At 38.0% G+C, this 18296-nt stretch overlaps 1 long non-coding RNA gene across 1 annotated transcript in view; it reads left to right on the forward strand.

Moving 5' to 3' along the window:
• LOC145505974 (uncharacterized) overlaps positions 1–18038 on the forward strand; it is a 44851-nt gene extending 26813 nt beyond the window's left edge. Inside the window, exons 2-3 of the long non-coding RNA XR_014053416.1 lie at positions 16122–16194; positions 17097–18038. This is a non-coding gene — a long non-coding RNA (uncharacterized LOC145505974). The remainder of the gene's footprint in view (positions 1–16121; positions 16195–17096) is intronic.
• Positions 18039–18296: the final 258 nt, after the last annotated feature.

The following is an 18296-nucleotide window of genomic DNA, read 5'->3' on the forward strand; positions in this document are numbered from 1 at the left end:
GGGTGATAGGTAATAAGGGTTCATTTTACAGTTCCTTACGCTTTGTGTATATTTTAAATTTCTCATAATAAAAAATTTCTTAGAAGATTTTCCTATGTGCTGTGTTGGATAAAAGAAAAGCTACAGAAAACAAGGCTGGTTTATTCTTAGGTAAACGACAATTTTGTATGAAGGATGAGACAAATGATTCTAGTAGAAAGTAGAGAAGCCTAGCAATGATTTTCAAAAAAAAATGGGAGATGAGGAAAGGCTTCACAGGGGAGATGACCTTTGAGTTGCATCTTGGGGAGAGAATGCTTTGATATTAGCCCAGGGTTAATGTGGAAGTAAGAGTGTGAGACGTTTCAGGGCATATGTGAGGGCTGCAAGGTAAATTAACTGGATAGTGTGATGCTTAGAGATACTGTGAGAGCAATGATTTCATTTACTCACTATATACTTCTTCCTTTTCATTTAAATTTTTTTCCTAGCTTTACTGACATAGCATTGTCAAATAAAAATTACATATATTTAAGAAATACAAGGTGATTATCTGAAATGCCTGTATGTTGTGAGATGATAACCACGATCAAGTAATGAACACATCATCACCTCATATAGTTTCCATTTGTGTGTGTGGTGAGAACAGTTAGCAAATTTCTTTCATTCAGTATGTATTCTTTTTTCCCCCCTGGCTTTATTGAGGTATAATTGACAAATAAAAAATATATATATTTAAAATGATCAAAACATCAGAGCATTTGTATACATGTGATTACTACAATCAAGCTAATTAACATATTCATCAACTCATATAGTTGCTTTTGTGTGTGCAGTAAAAATATTTAAGATCTATTTTCTCAGTGAATTTCAAGTGCAGTTTGTAATACATTTTTACTAACTATAGTCATCATGCTGTACATTAGGTCTCCAGAATGTTTTCATCTTATAAATGAAAATTTGTACCCTTTGGCCAGCATTCCCCTATTTCCCCCATCCTTGTCCCCTATTAATCACCCTTCTATTCTGTGTTCTTATGAGTTTGGCCATTGTAGATTTCACATATAAGTGAGATCATACAGTATTTATCTTTTTGTGTCTGTCTTATTTCACTCAATGTAATACCCTCTACTTTTATTCAAAACCTGGTTGACCACATATATGTATCATTTTTAGAATCAGAAAAAAACAATATGCTTATAGTTAGTAGATTAATTAATTACCTAGACTAGAACTGGCAAACAAATTGTTCCAAATCTGTATTTAGGATCATAAATCATCTTTTGAATGGCCCACATTTAAAGTTTTAAAATAAAGACATTTTATAAATAATTTAAAAATTAGAAAATATCATAGATATCTGACTTCTCTTACAAAGAAGCCCAAGCAACACTTGTCTACTTTCTGTTTTGTCTGTATTAACTCAGGACTGAATAGTGGCTGCTAACTTGCCTTTCCTCCCATACACATCACTGTCATGGTAGCTCTATTTGAATTTGTATCCCCTGGGCAAGACAAAAGTGTATGAGAACGTGGAAGACTTAACTTTCCCAAACTTGCAAATTCCATGTAGAGGAATGGAAAGTGTCTAAGATTTGAAGTCAAAGAAGCCTGAGGTCAAATTATGTCTCTGTCTTAGACTCTTTACCAACTGAGCTGTCATGAAAGCCCATTGTGGCTCAGCTGGTAAAGAATCTGCCTGCAATGCAGGACAGTTTGATCACTAGGTTGGGAAGATCCCCTGGAGAAGGGAAAGGCTACCCACTCCAGTATTCTGGCCTGGAGAATTCCATGAACTATATAGTCATTGGGTTTAGAAAGAGTTGGACACAACTGAGTGACTTTCACTTTCACTTAGACTCTTGGTGACTTTGCAAAAATATCTCAATTCCCCAAAGTATCTGCTTTCTTCTCTATAAGATGGAGTTACCTGTGAAAAATAAAAGTGTTGATTGCTCAATTGTGTCCAATTCTTTGTGATACCATGGACTGTAGCCCACCAGGCTCCTCTGTCCACGGGATTCTCCAGGCAAGAATACTGGAGTGGGTTGTCATGCCCTCCTCCAGGGGATCTTCCCAGCCCAGCAATTACACTCAAGTGTCTCATGTCGCTTGCACTGGCAGGCAAGTTCTTTACCACTGGTGAAGTAATATATATATGGAAACACCTAGATGAACGCTGTCAAAAGGAAGCCCCTATATACACGCATTCCCTTCTCAGACTCACAGTGTTTAACAAGGACAATAATAACATTCAGTTCAGTTCAATTCAGTCGCTCAGTCGTGTCCAACTCTTTGCAACCCCATACACTGCAGCACGCCAGGCTGCACGTCCATCACCAACTCCTGGAACTTGCTCAAACTCGTGTCCATTGAGTCGGTGATGCCATCCAACCATCTCATCCTCTGTCGTCCCCTTGTCCTCCTGCCTTCAATCTTTCCCAGCATCAGGGTCTTTTCAAATGAGTCAGTTCTTCACATCAGATGGCCAAAGTATTGGAGTTTCAGCTTCAGCGTCAGTCCTTCCAATGCATATTCAGGACTGATAACATTAACAATGATAAATTTAACCTCTTAAATGCTTGTTCAGTTCAGTTCAGTCGCTCAGTCGTGTCCGACTCTCTGCGACCCCATGAATTGCAGCACGCCAGGCCTCCCTGTCCATCACCAACTCCCGGAGTCTATCCAAACCCATGTTCATCGAGTCGGTGATGCCATCCAACCATCTCATCCTCTGTCATCCCCTTCTCCTCCCGCCCCCAATCCTACCCAGCATCAGGGTCTTTTCCAATGAGTCAACTCTTCGCATGAGGTGGCCAAAGTATTGGAGTTTCAGCTTCAACATCAGACCTTCCAATGAACACCCAGGATTGATCTCTTTTACGATGGATTGATTGGATTTCCTTGCAGCCCAAGGGACTCTCAAGAGTCTTCTCCAACACCACAGTTCAAAAGCATCAATTCTGTGGCGCTCAGCTTTCTTCACCGTCCAACTCTCACATCCATACATGACCACTGGAAAAACCATAGCCTTGACTAGACGGACTTTTGTTGGCAAAGTAATGTCTCTGCTTTTAAATATGCTATCTAGGTTGGTCATAACCTTCCTTCCAAGGAGTAAGCGTCTTTTAATTTCATGGCTGCAGTCACCATCAGCAGTGATTCTGGAGCCCCAAAAAATAAAGTCTGACACTGTTTCCACTGTTTCCCCATCTATTTCCCATGGAGTGATGAGACCAGATGCCATGATCTTAGTTTTCTGAATGTTGAGCTTTAAGCTTGTTACATGCTAAATATTATGTTAAATACTTGATGATCTCTGTCTCTGCACCCATCATTTCCAGTAATGCCTGGAGTAGTTTTCCTTTGGGTATCATGTTCCTGCCTTCTTCAAATTTTTTGTTTAAAAGTCAGTGAGATCCTTTCTGAGCACCCCTTTATTTATTTTTTCTCTACGTGCTTCATTTCAGATGGCTTTTGTTGCTATGTCTTCAAGTTCACTAGTTTTTTATTTTCCTTCCATAATTATCTACTGTTAATTTCATCCTGTGAAAAAGGAATGAAACAGTGCCATTACAGAGACATGGGTAAACCTAGAGACTTTCATAGAGAGTGCAGTAAGTCAGAAAGAGAAAAACACCATATAATTTCCCTTATATGTGGGATCTAGAAAAATAATACAGATGAACTTATTTGCAAAGCAGAAATAAAGACAGAGATGTAGAGAATGAACTTACAGTTGCCAAAGGGGAAAGGGGGGTGGGATGAATTGAGAGATTGGGATTGACATATATACATTACTATATTTAAAATAAATGACTGATGAGAACCTACTGTATAATTCAGGGAACTTTATTCAGTGTGCTGTGGTGACCTAAATGGGAAGAAAATCTAAAAACAGGAAATACATGTATACATATAACTGACTCACTTTGCTGTACAGTAGGAACTAACTCAACATTGTAAAGCAGCTATACTCCAATAGAATTTTTAAAAAATTTCATCCTGTTGTATTTTTAATCCCATACACTGAAGTTTTCATGTCTAGAAATGTCAGCATAGGGAAAACAGCTGCAATAATTTAAGAAATATCTTTGCTAATTCTCACATCTGTGTCAGTTCTGGATTGGTTTTAGCCGATTAATTTTTCTTCATATTTTCCTATTTCTTTACATTCTTAGTAACTTTGTTAAATGCCAGACATTGCAGATTTTACTTTGTTGGGTAATGGACATCTTTGTATTTCTAGAAATATTCTTGAGCTTTGTTTTGGGACATAGTTAAGTTACTATTAATAAAGTGAAGTGAAGTGAAGTGAAAGACGCTCAATCCTGTCCGACTCTTTGTGACCCCATGGACTGTAGCCTGTCAGGCTCCTCTGTGCATGGAATTCTCCAGGCAAGAATACTGGAGTGGGTTGCCATTCCCTTCTGCAGGGGATCTTCCCAACCCAGGGATTGAACTGGGGTTTCCTGCATTGCAAACAGATTTTTCACCAGCTGAGCTACCAGGAAAGCTCTTTAGCTTAACTCATTCAGGTCCTGTTCTTAAAATTTGTTAGGTGGGACTAGAGCTGTGTTAAGGAAAGACCTAATTATTCCCCAAGGGCTTCCCAGGTGACTCAGTGGTAAAGAATCCACCTGCCAATGCAGGAGACACAGATTCAATCCCTGGGTGGGGAAGATCCCCTGGAGAAGGAAATGACAACCCACTCCAGTATTCTTGCTATGGAAATCCATGGACAGAGGAGCCAAGAGGGCTATAATCCGTGGAGTCACAGAGTCAGACATGATTTAGTGACAGAATAACAACAACATTTATCCCTCACTATTCAGCCAAGAATTTCAGTCAAATACCGTACTCAGAGCTCTATAAATAATGGGATTTTCCAGTTTTGCTAATGAGAGTGGGCAGTATTCATGGCCCTGTGTGAACTCTTGCAATTGTTCCCTCTAATACTTTTATATTGGGCTTCTCTCATAGCTCAGTCAGTGAAGAATTTGCCTGCAATGCAGGAGACCCGGGTTAGATTCCTAGTTCGGGAAGATCCCCTGGAGAAAGAAATGGCAACCCACTCCAGTATTCTTGCCTGGAAAATCCCATGGACAGAGGAGCCTGGCAGGCTAAAGTCCATGGGGTCGCAAAAGTCAGACACGACTTAGCAACTAAACCACCAGCACTAGTCACGTCCGACTCACCATGGACTGTAGCCCACCAGATTCCTCTGTTCATGGGACTTCTTAGGCAAGAACACCGGAGTGGGTTGCCATTACCTCCTCCAGGAAAATCTTCCCGACCCAGGTATTGAACGCACATCTTCTGTGTCTCTGGCATTGCAGGCAGAATTTTTACCATTGAGCCATCATTTCAGAGGTGTGTGTCCATAGCTATCTAAAGACTCTAAGGGACCTTCTGCAAATCTCTGAAGTTCCCTCTCTATGCATCCTTCTCCTTTCTGGTGCTCTGTCCTGCCCCCTCTAGTCACCTTGGACTCTCTAGAATCCCAGCTTATCCTCTATTCATGGCATTCACCAGATTTTTCTTCGGTTCCCCCTCCCTGAGACATAGCCAGAAACTCTCAAGTAGTAAGCTGGAGCAGTCATAAGACTCAGATCATTTATTTCCCATTTCTCAGAGAGTTACTATCCTTTGTTGCTTAATGTTCAGTATTTTGAAAACTAAGGTTTTATATATTTGATTTATCTTTTTGGTTGTTTTCAGGCAAAAAGCTATATTCAGCCTTTCCTTGTCATAGAAGAGGAAGTCTTTAAATTTTTCTTTATCAAAGAAAAATATTTGTTTATGTATGTATCACAAGAAAGGTCAGCTGGCTTGAATTTATTTCTGTCATTTATTGATCATGGAAATCCTCTTTTGGCATGTGTGCTGGCCAATACTATTTGACTTTTTTAATGACAAATTTAAATATTCAAAATGAAAAATCACATGAAAATAAGGAACTAATCATATTTTCTGAAACTGCTACACCATCAGTAATAAAAAGTAAAATAAAGGATGCTTTTATTTTCCTTTGTGTGTGTCTAGAAGTAGACAGGGCAGGAAAACACCTGGGCATAATTGGAATTATCAGACAGCAGGACCACAGACAGGCAAGCTGAATCTCAAGGCATCTTTTATCATCAGTCAAGTTATTAATGAGACAAAAGAATACATTTTGTAAAGCATTAGAGTAAGATGGTGTCATTGTGAAGGACATCCCTTTGAGGTCTCATGATAGATGGAAATGAACAGTGACTGCACTGATTCTTCCCTCTGGAGTTGTGAGAACATAGATGCCAGAGTGATAAACGAAGGACTGAACTAAGTGAGAGCAGCAGCGTTTGTGTGGTGCTCAAGGGGAAGCTGAGCTTGGGTTACTTGATATGACATAGTATAGGCGATGAAGTGGATGCAGAACTGAGGCATTGGAATTTTCTCAAACATGTGAATGTGGAGATGGTGCAGAAGCAGGTGGGAAGGGACATCTGTCTGCCTACTTATCACTAGATGATCCAGGGAACTTTCTGGTATTTTTTAAAGTGGTCCCAGATTATGTGCTTATCTTTAACCTGACACCTAACTTCATATGTTTATATCTTAAATGCTGCTTTCATAATGCAAAATGAAGTGGATATTTTCAACTATCATGAAAACGAAGCCTTTGGATGGAATAATTCAATTTGGTTGCGTCTCTCGGAACTAGTTAATATAAGATTTTGCTTTCTTCATATCGCATATAAACAATTCTCATAGGGGAGAGTGTAGGGTAATAATAATATTAGCAGATAATACTTATCTGGCTCACTCTAAGCCAAGTTCTTTCTCTGCATCCCTATTTAATCATGTCAATGGCTACAGAAATTAGATATTTTAGCATTTATGTATGAGGTGTAGAAAGATTAAGTAACTTGCTCAAAGTCATGCATTTTATAAGTAGTGAATCTGCAAAGTCCCCGATCCTCATCTGACAATGTAGGTACTTATCGAATTTTCTGGAGTTGTTAGTGCAAAGTGAGGTAATGTGTGAAAAGTGCTTAGCTACAGTGCCTAGCACAGAGTAAGCACCCAACACATGATAGGTAAGCATCACCTTCATTATCTTCAGTGTTTTGTTCAAGACCACACACTTGAGTAAGTTGGAGGCTGGATTTGAAAACTAAGTCTTCTGATTCCAGAGGTTAAGCTTTATAATCCAATTCATACAGGCGTTGATGTGGTTAGAGGCATGGCTTCAACCCCTGGCAGGAAGATCTGACAACAGGAAAGTTTAAAGGAAGAAAGGCATGATAGGATCATTGAAGAGGGATCCATGGTTTCCAGAGAAGCTGGTTTCTTCATGAAAGTCTCACTAGAAGCTTTTCCTGTCTACTCAAACTCTAAGGCAAGATAGTGTGCTAAGGACAGACAAGTGGATGACTTGCCAACCAAGGTGGAATGCATGGAATGCCATCAGAAATTCCTGTGAATACCAGTCAAATTGAAAACATGAAAAGATCAGATGCACTACTAGTCTACTGGAGGGGAACAGTTTGCCACTCCAAAATGTGCCTCTTTGGCATATGGAAGCAGAGGAATCAGGATTGCTAAAACAAAGAGTGCTGCTCACCACCCAGTTCTACAAGGGTTAAGTTGTTACCTACTGCAGTTGCCAAATAACAGTGCATTCTGAGAGGAAGTTCGATGATATAAGGATATGACACTCTGTGCTTTTGACCAGTAGGCCCCTTAAATGGTTAGATGCATATCTCAGGAAGAATTTCAGTGACCCCAGATTCTTACGTCTTCTCATACACAGAAAAGGACTAAAATCATTACCTTGAGATATCTGTTTTTTTGTAATTAGCAGTAGCCTTTAACCAAGTTGTATGCTTGACTGCATGTATTCCTTGCCAAAAAGCATGTATAAACTGGCTTTCCCCCACCTCTTCAGAGCACTCTCTTCAAAGCTGAGTGGCTGTCTTCCAGGGTACAGTCCTGAGCAAGACCCTGAATATAACTTAAACTCACAACTTATGTTGTACATCTTTCAAGTTCAACTTGATTCTTCTCTGTCCCTCCAGGTGCTTTCTTAACTCTCCCTCTAGACCTTATGCTCCCTGGTAACTTGAAAACAGCTGAAGATTTGCGCTCCATCAGACCTGTAATAAAATTCTGCTCAGTTGCTTATTAGCAGTGTGACCTTGAGCAACTTTCTTAACTTCCCTGAATTTCACTTTCTCCATCTGTAATGGGGGAATGATGATAGCACTTAACCTTTGTCAAGGAGCTGCCCAGAATGTGGATCTATCAATCCCAGGATGAAAGAGCTGTAGGAGAAAGGGACCTTGTGGGAACCTTTAAAGAACTCTGCCAGGAGAGTCAGCTGGTTACCATCTCCCAAACCTACATTCTGGAGGCTAGCCAGCCACATAAGAACAAGCTTATTTCTTTACTCCTCTCCCCTTCATATACCCAACCCCAAGACTCCAGTGGGGAGCCAAATAGCATAGCAAATGGGCGAGGAGACTAACAAGATAAAAATAAAGAGTAGAAGCCTCTAACCTAAAGCTCCAAGAGCTGGAGAGGGGAGAAGACTTGATTCCTAAATCGATATTCAGAATATTCATTGTTACATGGGACAAAATATTTTCATTTCTGATTTGAGCCTGGTTTTTAATGACATAAGTGGCCAGATGGTGTTATAGTACCTGGAAATGACCAGAAAAGTTCAATTCTTCCTCCTGTGGAAAAGAAAACTCACCTCCATGCAATAAAGTTTAAAGGGACTGTACGAAGCACAAAGTTATGTGTTACTCATAATCTTAAATTGCTTATTCAACGTATGGTTTACTTCAACGTCACAAATCATTATGACCATAGATAGGATAGAAGAAAATAGAACCGTTAATGCTCTGTGAGTGTGAGGGGTTACTAATAGCCAAATAATCTGAATAGCCAAAGGATGACAAAAATTAGAAGAAACAGTCAAAAGAGAGAGCCAAATAGCGTGGATTTTATAAAGAATGGAATTTTGCTTTACTATTTGTCTCCCTACTGGGGTCTTGGGGTTAGGTATGTTTCCAATCTTTTGCTTTCCTTTCATTTATTTTTGCTATTCTTTTCTCACCTTCCTGAAATGGTTGCTAAGTTCACAGTTTTTTAGCATCTCTCTCTCTCTTTTTTTTTTTATAATCTATACATCTGAAACAACACATTTATCTCTATGGATAACTTTAGTTGAGTTACATATATTATTATGTCATATCTTCATTATCATTCAGTTTAAAATATTTTTAAATTTCTACTGCAACTTTCATCTTTGACCCATGGGTTATTTGGAAATATATTTATATTAATTAAGCTCCAAATGCTTGGTAATTCTCTAGGTATCTATATTTTTTAAAAAATAGATTTATTCCACTCTGAGAAAACAACACTTGGTACAGTTTCTTTTGAAATATTTAGAGACTTGTGTTGTGGTTCATCATATGCTCAATTCTGGAAAAATTTTCCATGTGAACTGTAAAATAATGTGTGCTTGGACTTCCCTGGCAGTCAAGTGGTTAAGATTTTGCCTTCTAAGGCAGGTGTGAGTTCGATCCCTGGTCAAAGAGGTAAGACTCCACATGCCTCGTGGCCAAAAAACTAAAACATAAACCAGAAGCAATATTGCAACAAATTCAATAAAGACTTTAAAAATGGTTCATCTCAAAAAAGTCTTTTAAAAATATATATTCTGGTATTTTGGAGTACAGTGTTCTATATATTTCAGTTATGATAACTTTGTTATTTACATTAATCAAAAGTTCTAAATTCCTACCTGTTTATAAATTGCTTTTTTTTCTATCAGTTACTGAGCATAGTTTGTTAAAATTTCCCAATATAGTTGTGCTTTTTTTTTTTCCCACTTAGTTTATTTCAGTCAGATTTTGCTGTGTATACTCTGAGGCTCTATTATTAGGTGAACACAAATTTGAAACTTTTATATCTGTCTAGTGAGTTGACCAATTTACGATGAAGTGTCCTGCTTTATCTTTAGTGAATCTTCTTGCCTTCAAATCTGCTTTGATGTTGGTCCAGATGCGTTAGCTTTCTTTGATTAGTGTTTGTACAGTTTATCTGCTTTTACCATTTAATGTTCAGTTATTCTGTATATATTTAAGGTGTATCTCTTGTAAACAGCTTATTTTACTTGTGTCATTATTTATCAATTAGTACATTTAATTTAGGGCTTCTCTGGTGGCTCAGTGGTGAGAGAATCTGCCTGCAATGCAGGAGATGCAGGTCTGAAGATTTGGTCCCTTGGTCAGGAAAATCCCCTGGAGAAAGAAATGGCAACAACACAAGAATATTCCAGTATTCTTGCCTGGAAAATCCCATGGACAAAGGAACCTGGTGGACTATGGTCCATGAGGTCACAAAGAGTTGGATATGCTACTACTACTACTAAGTCACGTCAGTCGTGTCCGACTCTGTGCGACCCCATAGACGGCAGCCCACCAGGCTCCTCCGTCCCTGGGATCCTCCAAGCAAGAATATTGGAGTGGGTTGCCATTTCCTTCTCCAATGCATGAAAGGGAAAAGTGAAAGTGAAGTCGCTCAGTCGTGTTCGACTCTTCGCGACCTCATGAGCTGCAGCCTACCAGGCTCCTCCATCCATGGGGTTTCCGAGGCAAGAGTACTGGAGTGGGAGTTGGATATGACTTAGTGACTAAACCACCACCACCACATTTAATTTATTCACTGATATATTGAACAGTAAGAGAGTAGGTTTTACTATCTGGATTCCATTTGTTTCATATGTTTGATACTTCCTCACTATATTTTATTGCCTGCATTTACATTAAGTATTCTTATCATATTTTCTATTTCTAGTACTTGTTAGTTGTATCATCTTTTATTATTTTTTAGTGGTTAGCTCAAGATTTCAATCCATCCTTTATTTATTTCAGTCTGAAATGAACCTGTACTTTTACCATTTCCTGATTAATATAAGGGATTTAAAAAACTTTATTTATCCTTCTCATGTCTATTAGTTTTTGTGTCATATATTTCTGTTTAACATATTTTAAATTTCACAACTTGATCATATGCTATCAAATGTATTTACTTACACATCAATCTTTCTATTGCTTTGTGCTACTTCTGATATTTCTTTGTTTCCATTTAGGATAGATTTCTATCTTCTGTCATAAGAAATCCTTTCATCTCTTTTTCATCCTAGGTTTATGGTTAAAAATACATTTTTGTGAAAATGCTTTTGTTTTGATTTCATACTTACAGGATATTATCACAGGTTAAAAATTTGAAGTTGGCAGTGTTGAAGATGGCATTACATTATCTTCTGGTTTTATTATTTCTATTGAGAAGCCATCTGTCAGTATTATTGTTGCTCCTTTGAAATGATTTTTTTTTCTTTTAACACTTTTTAAGAATTTCTTTTCCTTTTTTTCCAGATGTATTATGAGATATTTCAGAGTTGCTTTCTTTGTGTTTATCCTTCTTGGAGTTTAAAGTGTTTCTTGAATCCATGGCTTGATATCTTTCTTGTTTTAGAAAACTTTTGACCACATTTCTTCAAATATGTGCACTCTTTTCTCCTTCTAGGACTTCAATCACATGCAGGTTAAATTTTTCCCGTGCAAACTTGGATGTCTACTACTAACCTATCATTCAGTTCACTGGTCTCACTTCTCTTCAGCTATGTCCAGTCTGCTATTGAACTCATCTATTGAGTTTCATTTTCAGTTTTTGTAATTTTCTTGTTGTAAAATTTCTGTTTGATTTTTTCTGGTGAGGGGAAGAGGGAGTGGTGCTGTTCTGTGATCACATTATTCAGTTTCACTCTTTGGACACAAATAGTTCTTTCTGTACCTTAACTGTTTTCCTTCTTTAAAAAAAAATTTAATTTTCATTTGGCTGTGCTGGGTTTTAGTTGCAGCCTGTAGGCATGAGGGATCTCATTCCCTGACCAGGGATTGACCCAGGCCCTCTGTATTTGGAGCATGGAGTCTTAACTACTAGATTACCAGGAGTGTCCAAATTTTTTATTTATCTGTTGAACTGTTCATCTTGACATATTTTTCTTGAATATATTGGTCATAAATATTTTTGTTTTATATGTGATAACTACAATATTTGTATTTTCCATAGGTTCATTTCTGTTATCTACTTTTTTCCCTCATTGGTCTTTTCTATTGATTTGCCTAATAGATTTTTAATAAAAACATTTTGGATCTTGCATGTAAAAAAAACCTTAGACATAATTTGATTTAGGGTCATATGAAATATTTTCTTTGAGAGGTTTCTTTTTTGTTTTTTTTTGTTTTTCCTGCTAGAAGGCAGTTAGCCTGGGGATAAATTACTTTAATTCACTTTAAGAATAGAGATGATTGAAATCTGGTTTCATGTGGGGCTGGTCTATTTGTTAACCTTTTTTCTCCTGCATGATCTTTTCAAAGATGTCAACTGGAAACCTTAGATGTTTACCATAGTCTCTTCTCTTTGAGGGCCTCAAACTTGAATTTTTTTACTTCAAGCCCTATTAGTCTAAAACTTTGCTTAGCTTCTCAGCCTCTCAGAGGCTGCCTACAAATCAGCCAATGCTTTGAAGGGAAAAGCAGAGCCAAGCATCAGGTTTATCTCTTTGTACTTCCCTTCTTTAAGAATCTTGCTCCCTTGATGGCTTCCCAGTGTTTTCCAACAGACCCTTTTTTTTTTTGTTTTTTTGGTTCATATTTTATTCAGCTTTCCCAGTTTTTCTTGGCAGTAGAAGTTAGTCCTGTACAAGTTAGTATGCCATCACTAGAATCAGAACCTCTTATTGTGCTTTTTCAAATTGTAATATTTGATGTTCATATTTTATCTTTACTATTAAGTGATAAACTCCTAAAAGACTGGTTGATCTTTTACTTATAATAACTTTCCATACATATAGTATATACATTACTGATTGGCTGAATTAATAAATTTTTATTGAAAGTCTCCCAATTAAAAAAATATTAAACTCATTTTCTTCAAGTTAAAATTTCCCATAAAGATGCTATTGAAGAGTTATTGTGATAAGTGAATATAGACTCAGAAAAGTGAGCCAGCTAAACTACATCAAAGTTTTAAAATAACATCAGAAAAGTCAGACACAGAAATTCTGAACACCTTTAACTCCCCAGGATTTATTCATCCTACACGAAATAGGTGTTCTGCTACTGACACTTTGATCTGACATCCTCATGTTGTCAAAGTTCAGAAGCCTTAAGGCCTCAAAGTGCTCCTCTGATTTTGATCCAAACCATAATCACATTTTGATCCATTGCAGAAAAGAGGTCTAATCTCTAGAGTCCAACAGCAGCTATGACACCAGAGGGACCATAAATACATAGACCAAAGGCCCAGTGAGGGGCAAACAACTGATAAATGTGCTGTTGAAAATGTCTGTTCATTTCCTTCTTTCCCTTTGTTCAATGACTCGCTATAAGAATATTCATTTTTCCTTTTCTTGTCTTTTGAATTATGTTTTTTATTATTGCTGCTTTTTAAAGAAATGTTTTAATGTTAATGAAAGTGAAAGTGAAGTCGCTCAGTCATGTCCAACTCTTTGGGACTCCATGGACTGTAGCCCACCAGGTTTCTCCATCCATGGGGCTTTCCAGGCAAGAATACTGGAGTGGGTTGCCATTTCCTTCTCCAGGGGATCTTCCCCACCCAGGGATCGAACCCAGGTCTCCTGCATTGCAGGCAGATGCTTTACCCTCTGAGCCACCAGGGAAGCTGCAAATACTAGAGCTAGGTAGATGCAGACAGGGATATGAAAAGTATCGAAAAGAATACTTATTTCCAAAATAGGAGAGACAGGTATGTGTGTGTGTGTGTGTGTGTGTGTGTGTGTGGTGATATATATGATGAAGAAGGTTGACAGCCTAGACAGGATGAAACCAGAGCATCTTCCAAATTCCAGATTTAATCCTTACTGTGGAAAATGCATAATTATTGAATGAGCAACTGGATTTCAAGGAAATTGTTGAAGTGTCGGTACTTATTGCTACAGGAAATTCTTAAATGCGAGGTGCTTGGTCACAGGATTTAGCAAAGGTTATTTCAAAGTAAAGGCACCTCTGAAGTATTGCCTTTTTTAAAATATAAAACAGCATTCTAATACTCCAACAGATTGCAGTATTAGAATCTGATATATATGATGGAGTGTTTGGGAATTCAGAGTCTCCAAAACAAGAATTTTAATCTAAATTGAACAGTCCAGGAAAATGTGGACAGGGATAACACCATTCAGAGTCCTGGAAACCTGAGCCAGGAAAGAGTTTGACAATTGTATTTAGATTAAATCAGCTAACTGGATTATTTCATATGGTGGTTCCACAGATACAATGCCTGACTTATCCATGACAGACTCACCTAAATCCATCATCTTACCAGGGAAGAATATAAGGATAAACACTTCTCTTTCAACTCATTAGTGAAATGGTTTTAACAATATTTTATTGCTTGCCTAACTGAGGAATATAGTATTTTGATAATTAATTGGTAACATTTCATTTCAAGTCATCTTTATTTGCCCAAGAGTTATTTACTGAGCGCACACATTATTAGATTTGGGGGGATCATTAAATGAAAGATACTGACTATATTAATTGGAATAGTTTTGACTGCTGCTAACAGAAAATCCCAAAATAATATGCAGTAGAGGTATAGTATGTTGCTTGTTTCCAGGTAATTTCCACCATCCATGTTGTCATGGTCCAAACTGGCATTCATGTTCCCAGGATAAAGTAGAAGGAACAAAGTTTGGGTATCAGCTGTCCAGTTTTGAAAGACTTCTAATTATTATTATTTTAGTTTACATATTGAAAAATCAACTTTTTGCATACAGTTTTGAGTTTTAGCACATATGTAGATTTGGGTAGCCACCACTGAAAACTCAGCCTCTGCACTGGTGCTGAATCAAATCTCAGAGACAGATTTTTGGCTGAAGTAGAAAAGACTAGCTTTACTGCTTTGCCAGGGAAAGGGGGTACAGTCGGCTCATGTCCCTCAAACTGTGTGTCTCAACTGGGAAGATTTGGTGAGGAGTTTTATAGCAATGGTTCAAGGGTGGAGTTGCTGATAAGAATCAGGGTGTGTGCAGGGCCATCTAGCCTCAGGTGGTCTCTTAATGAGTTCTCTGGAATGAAGAATGCTAGTATTTTCCATGGAGAAGGCAATGGCACCCCACTCCAGTACTCTTGCCTGGAAAATCCCATGGATGGAGGAGCCTGGTGGGCTGCAGTCCATGGGGTCGCTAAGAGTCAGACACGACTGAGCGACTTCACTTTCACTTTTCCCTTTCATGCACTGGAGAAGGACATGGCAACCCACTCCAGTATTCTTGCCTGGAGAATCCCAGGGACGGCGGAGCCTGGTGGGCTGCCGTCTATGGGGTCGCACAGAGTCGGACACGACTGAAGCGATTTAGCAGCAGCAGCAGCAGTATCTTCCATTCAGTGGGGGTTTTAGTTCTGTAAAAAGCTCAAAGATAATGCTATGTGTATCCCTTGAGGTGGAAGTAGGACCCTGCCCCTAAGCTGCTCTATTGTTTCTTGGCTGCTACTGCATTTCTAGATTAGCAACTGTTTGAAAGGCTTCAGGGAGCCCCAGAGGGTCCTGATCAGTTTCACCATCACAGATAAAATACAGAGTAATTTCATCAGCCCCCAAATTCTTTCATACTACCTCTTTGTAATCAACTTCCTCAACAAACACAACCCTTGGCAACTGCTGGCCTGTTCTCCATTTCTATAGTTTTGCCTTTTACAGACTGTCATATAAACGGAATTATATATCATAAAAGCATTCAACTTTTTAGTTTTGGCTTCTTATATGTTATATGTTCAGTCATTCAGTCATGTCTGACTCTTTGTGGCCCGATAGATTGTAGCCCACCAGGCTCCTCTGTCCATGAAATTTTCCAGGCGAGAATCCTGGAGTGGGTTACCATTTCCTACTCCAGGGAATCTTCCCAACTCAGGGATCAAACCCACGTCTCTTGCATCTCCTGCATTGACAGGTGGATTCTTTACCACTTGCACAACCTAGGAAGCTCCTTCTTTGTTATAGTATAATGTAACTGAAAGCCGTCATATTGTGTGAATAATAGTTTATTTTTTTTATTACAGAGCAATATCCCACTGTGTGGATATACCACAATTAATCCTTTCACCCACTGAAGAATATTTTGGCTCTTTCCAGGTGAGGTGATTTTAAATAATATTAATATAGATGTTCACATACATGTTTTTGTTCTGAAAAAGTTTTTTTCTTTAAATGCCTAGGTCATAGGGTAGTTACATGCTTAACATTGTTAGAAATAGCCCAGGTGTTTCTGGTGTACCTGTATCATTTTAGCTTTAATCAGTGGGAGAGTGGAGTGTGTTTACTCCTTAAATGATATTAGAAAACTGTCAGCTATTTTTAAAGAAAGTATCAACCTCATGCTTATACATGCTTACATGTCATTGACCAGAATTTAATATGCTTATTTCCATCTGCAAATATGTGACCATATTCCCAGTCAAAAAGTAGAATCTCTGTCATTATGGGAGAATGGAAAAAGCATATATTAGGGGAAAGATAGTGATTTTTGAACCACTCTCTATTTCTAAAAATTTGAAGGTCTGATAGGGGAAATAGGCATGGAAATCATGTGTTACATTGTTGTATTGTAAACGCTAGGAGAGATTTATCTTTGAGAGCATAGTTTCCACAGTGGAGTGTCTGGAACCTCGAGCACTTTGAGGATAGTCATGTAGATCCCAAAACTTTTGTGATATTTTGAAAAACTTCACAGTAATGATATATTTACTTTTAATTAAGCTTTCAAAGTTTAGCGAAGCATTACATTTATTTCCTCTGGTTGGAATTTTGTTAGCTCAATTAGTAATTTTTGTTTTCTTATTCTTATTAAAAATTTATAATAGATGTAAAATTTCTCAGTTATTAAAAATGTAAAACAAATTTCTTTTACTTAATAAGTGCAATGTAGTAGACAGTATCTTTCAAAACATGGGACCTTCATGTTGTTGGTAGATTTTATTAGTCTAGATTGTTTGACAGCAAATAACAAAATAACAAAAATACAATTTTGTTTTTAGACAGTTTCTCAGAAGAAAAAGAGAAAAGGGGGCATTTATTGACTCATGTAATCCTGAGAAACATACTGGAATGACATCATTTGTGATTCCTTGAGGGTTCAAAAGTATCACCAACCAGAAAACTTTTATCTCTTCTCTTATATGCAACATGGGCATTTTTCTCAATAAAGAGGCAATAGCTATTGGCCAGATAGCCTGTTAGCATAACTTTGCAGTAACACCATTGGGAAGAGTTAATTTCATTCTCCCAGAATCTATGCATCAGTCATGGGAAAGACATCTGATGGCTTCTTCTTGGGATAGATACCCATTCCAAACCAATTATCATGGCCAACGTGATACAGAACAAACTTTGGCCCATCGTGGACTACAGGCCCATCCTGGACTACCTGCATGATCATGATTTGTTACTGGATGAACATAAAGAAAGCTGAGCGCCAAAGAATTGATGCTTTTGAACTGTGGTGTTGGAGAAGACTCTTGGGAGTCCCTTGAACTGCAAGGAGATCCAACCAGTCCATCCTAAACGAGATCAGTCCTGGTTGTTCATTGGAAGGACTGATGTTGAAGCTGAAACTCCAATACTTTGGCCACCTCATGTGAAGAGCTGATTCATTTGAAAAGACCCTGATGCTGGGAAAAATTGAGGGCAGAAGGAGAAGGGGACGACAGAGGATGAGATGGTTAGATAGCATCACTGACTCAATGGACATGGATTTGTGTGGATTCCGGGAGTTGGTGGTGGACAGAGAGGCCTGGCGTGCTGCAGTCCATGGGGTCGCAAAGAGTCAGACACAACTGAGCGACTGAATTGAACTGAACTGAACTGAATATACAGGGAAAAGAAAAGAATGTGTGTTGGAAAAAGAAAAGAACAGCTATCTAACCTTAATACAGTGGGCAATAAGAGAACCCAACATTATACCTTATGTAATTTTCTTATCTTTTCTTTTGGTTGAGTATCTTATTTTGCTTCAATTTCATACTTATATCATTCATCAAGTTTTTCCTTTGAGAAGATACAATCAGAGAAGTTCCTGAAATTATTACTTATAGTAATATATTCTAAAGTTAACTTTCTTCTTTCTGTCAGGAGTTCTGAAATGTTACTTTGTGTCCTCAAGTCAGGAATATTTTCTATCATTAGAGCCAGACAAGAAATCTCAACTTTATTTTAGCCATAGGTGGTATAGATCTGAA

This window comes from Giraffa tippelskirchi, chromosome 5 (assembly GCF_054371585.1).
Source record: "Giraffa tippelskirchi isolate mGirTip1 chromosome 5, T2T-mGirTip1v1.2.pri, whole genome shotgun sequence".
Taxonomy (NCBI): Eukaryota; Metazoa; Chordata; class Mammalia; order Artiodactyla; family Giraffidae; genus Giraffa; species Giraffa tippelskirchi.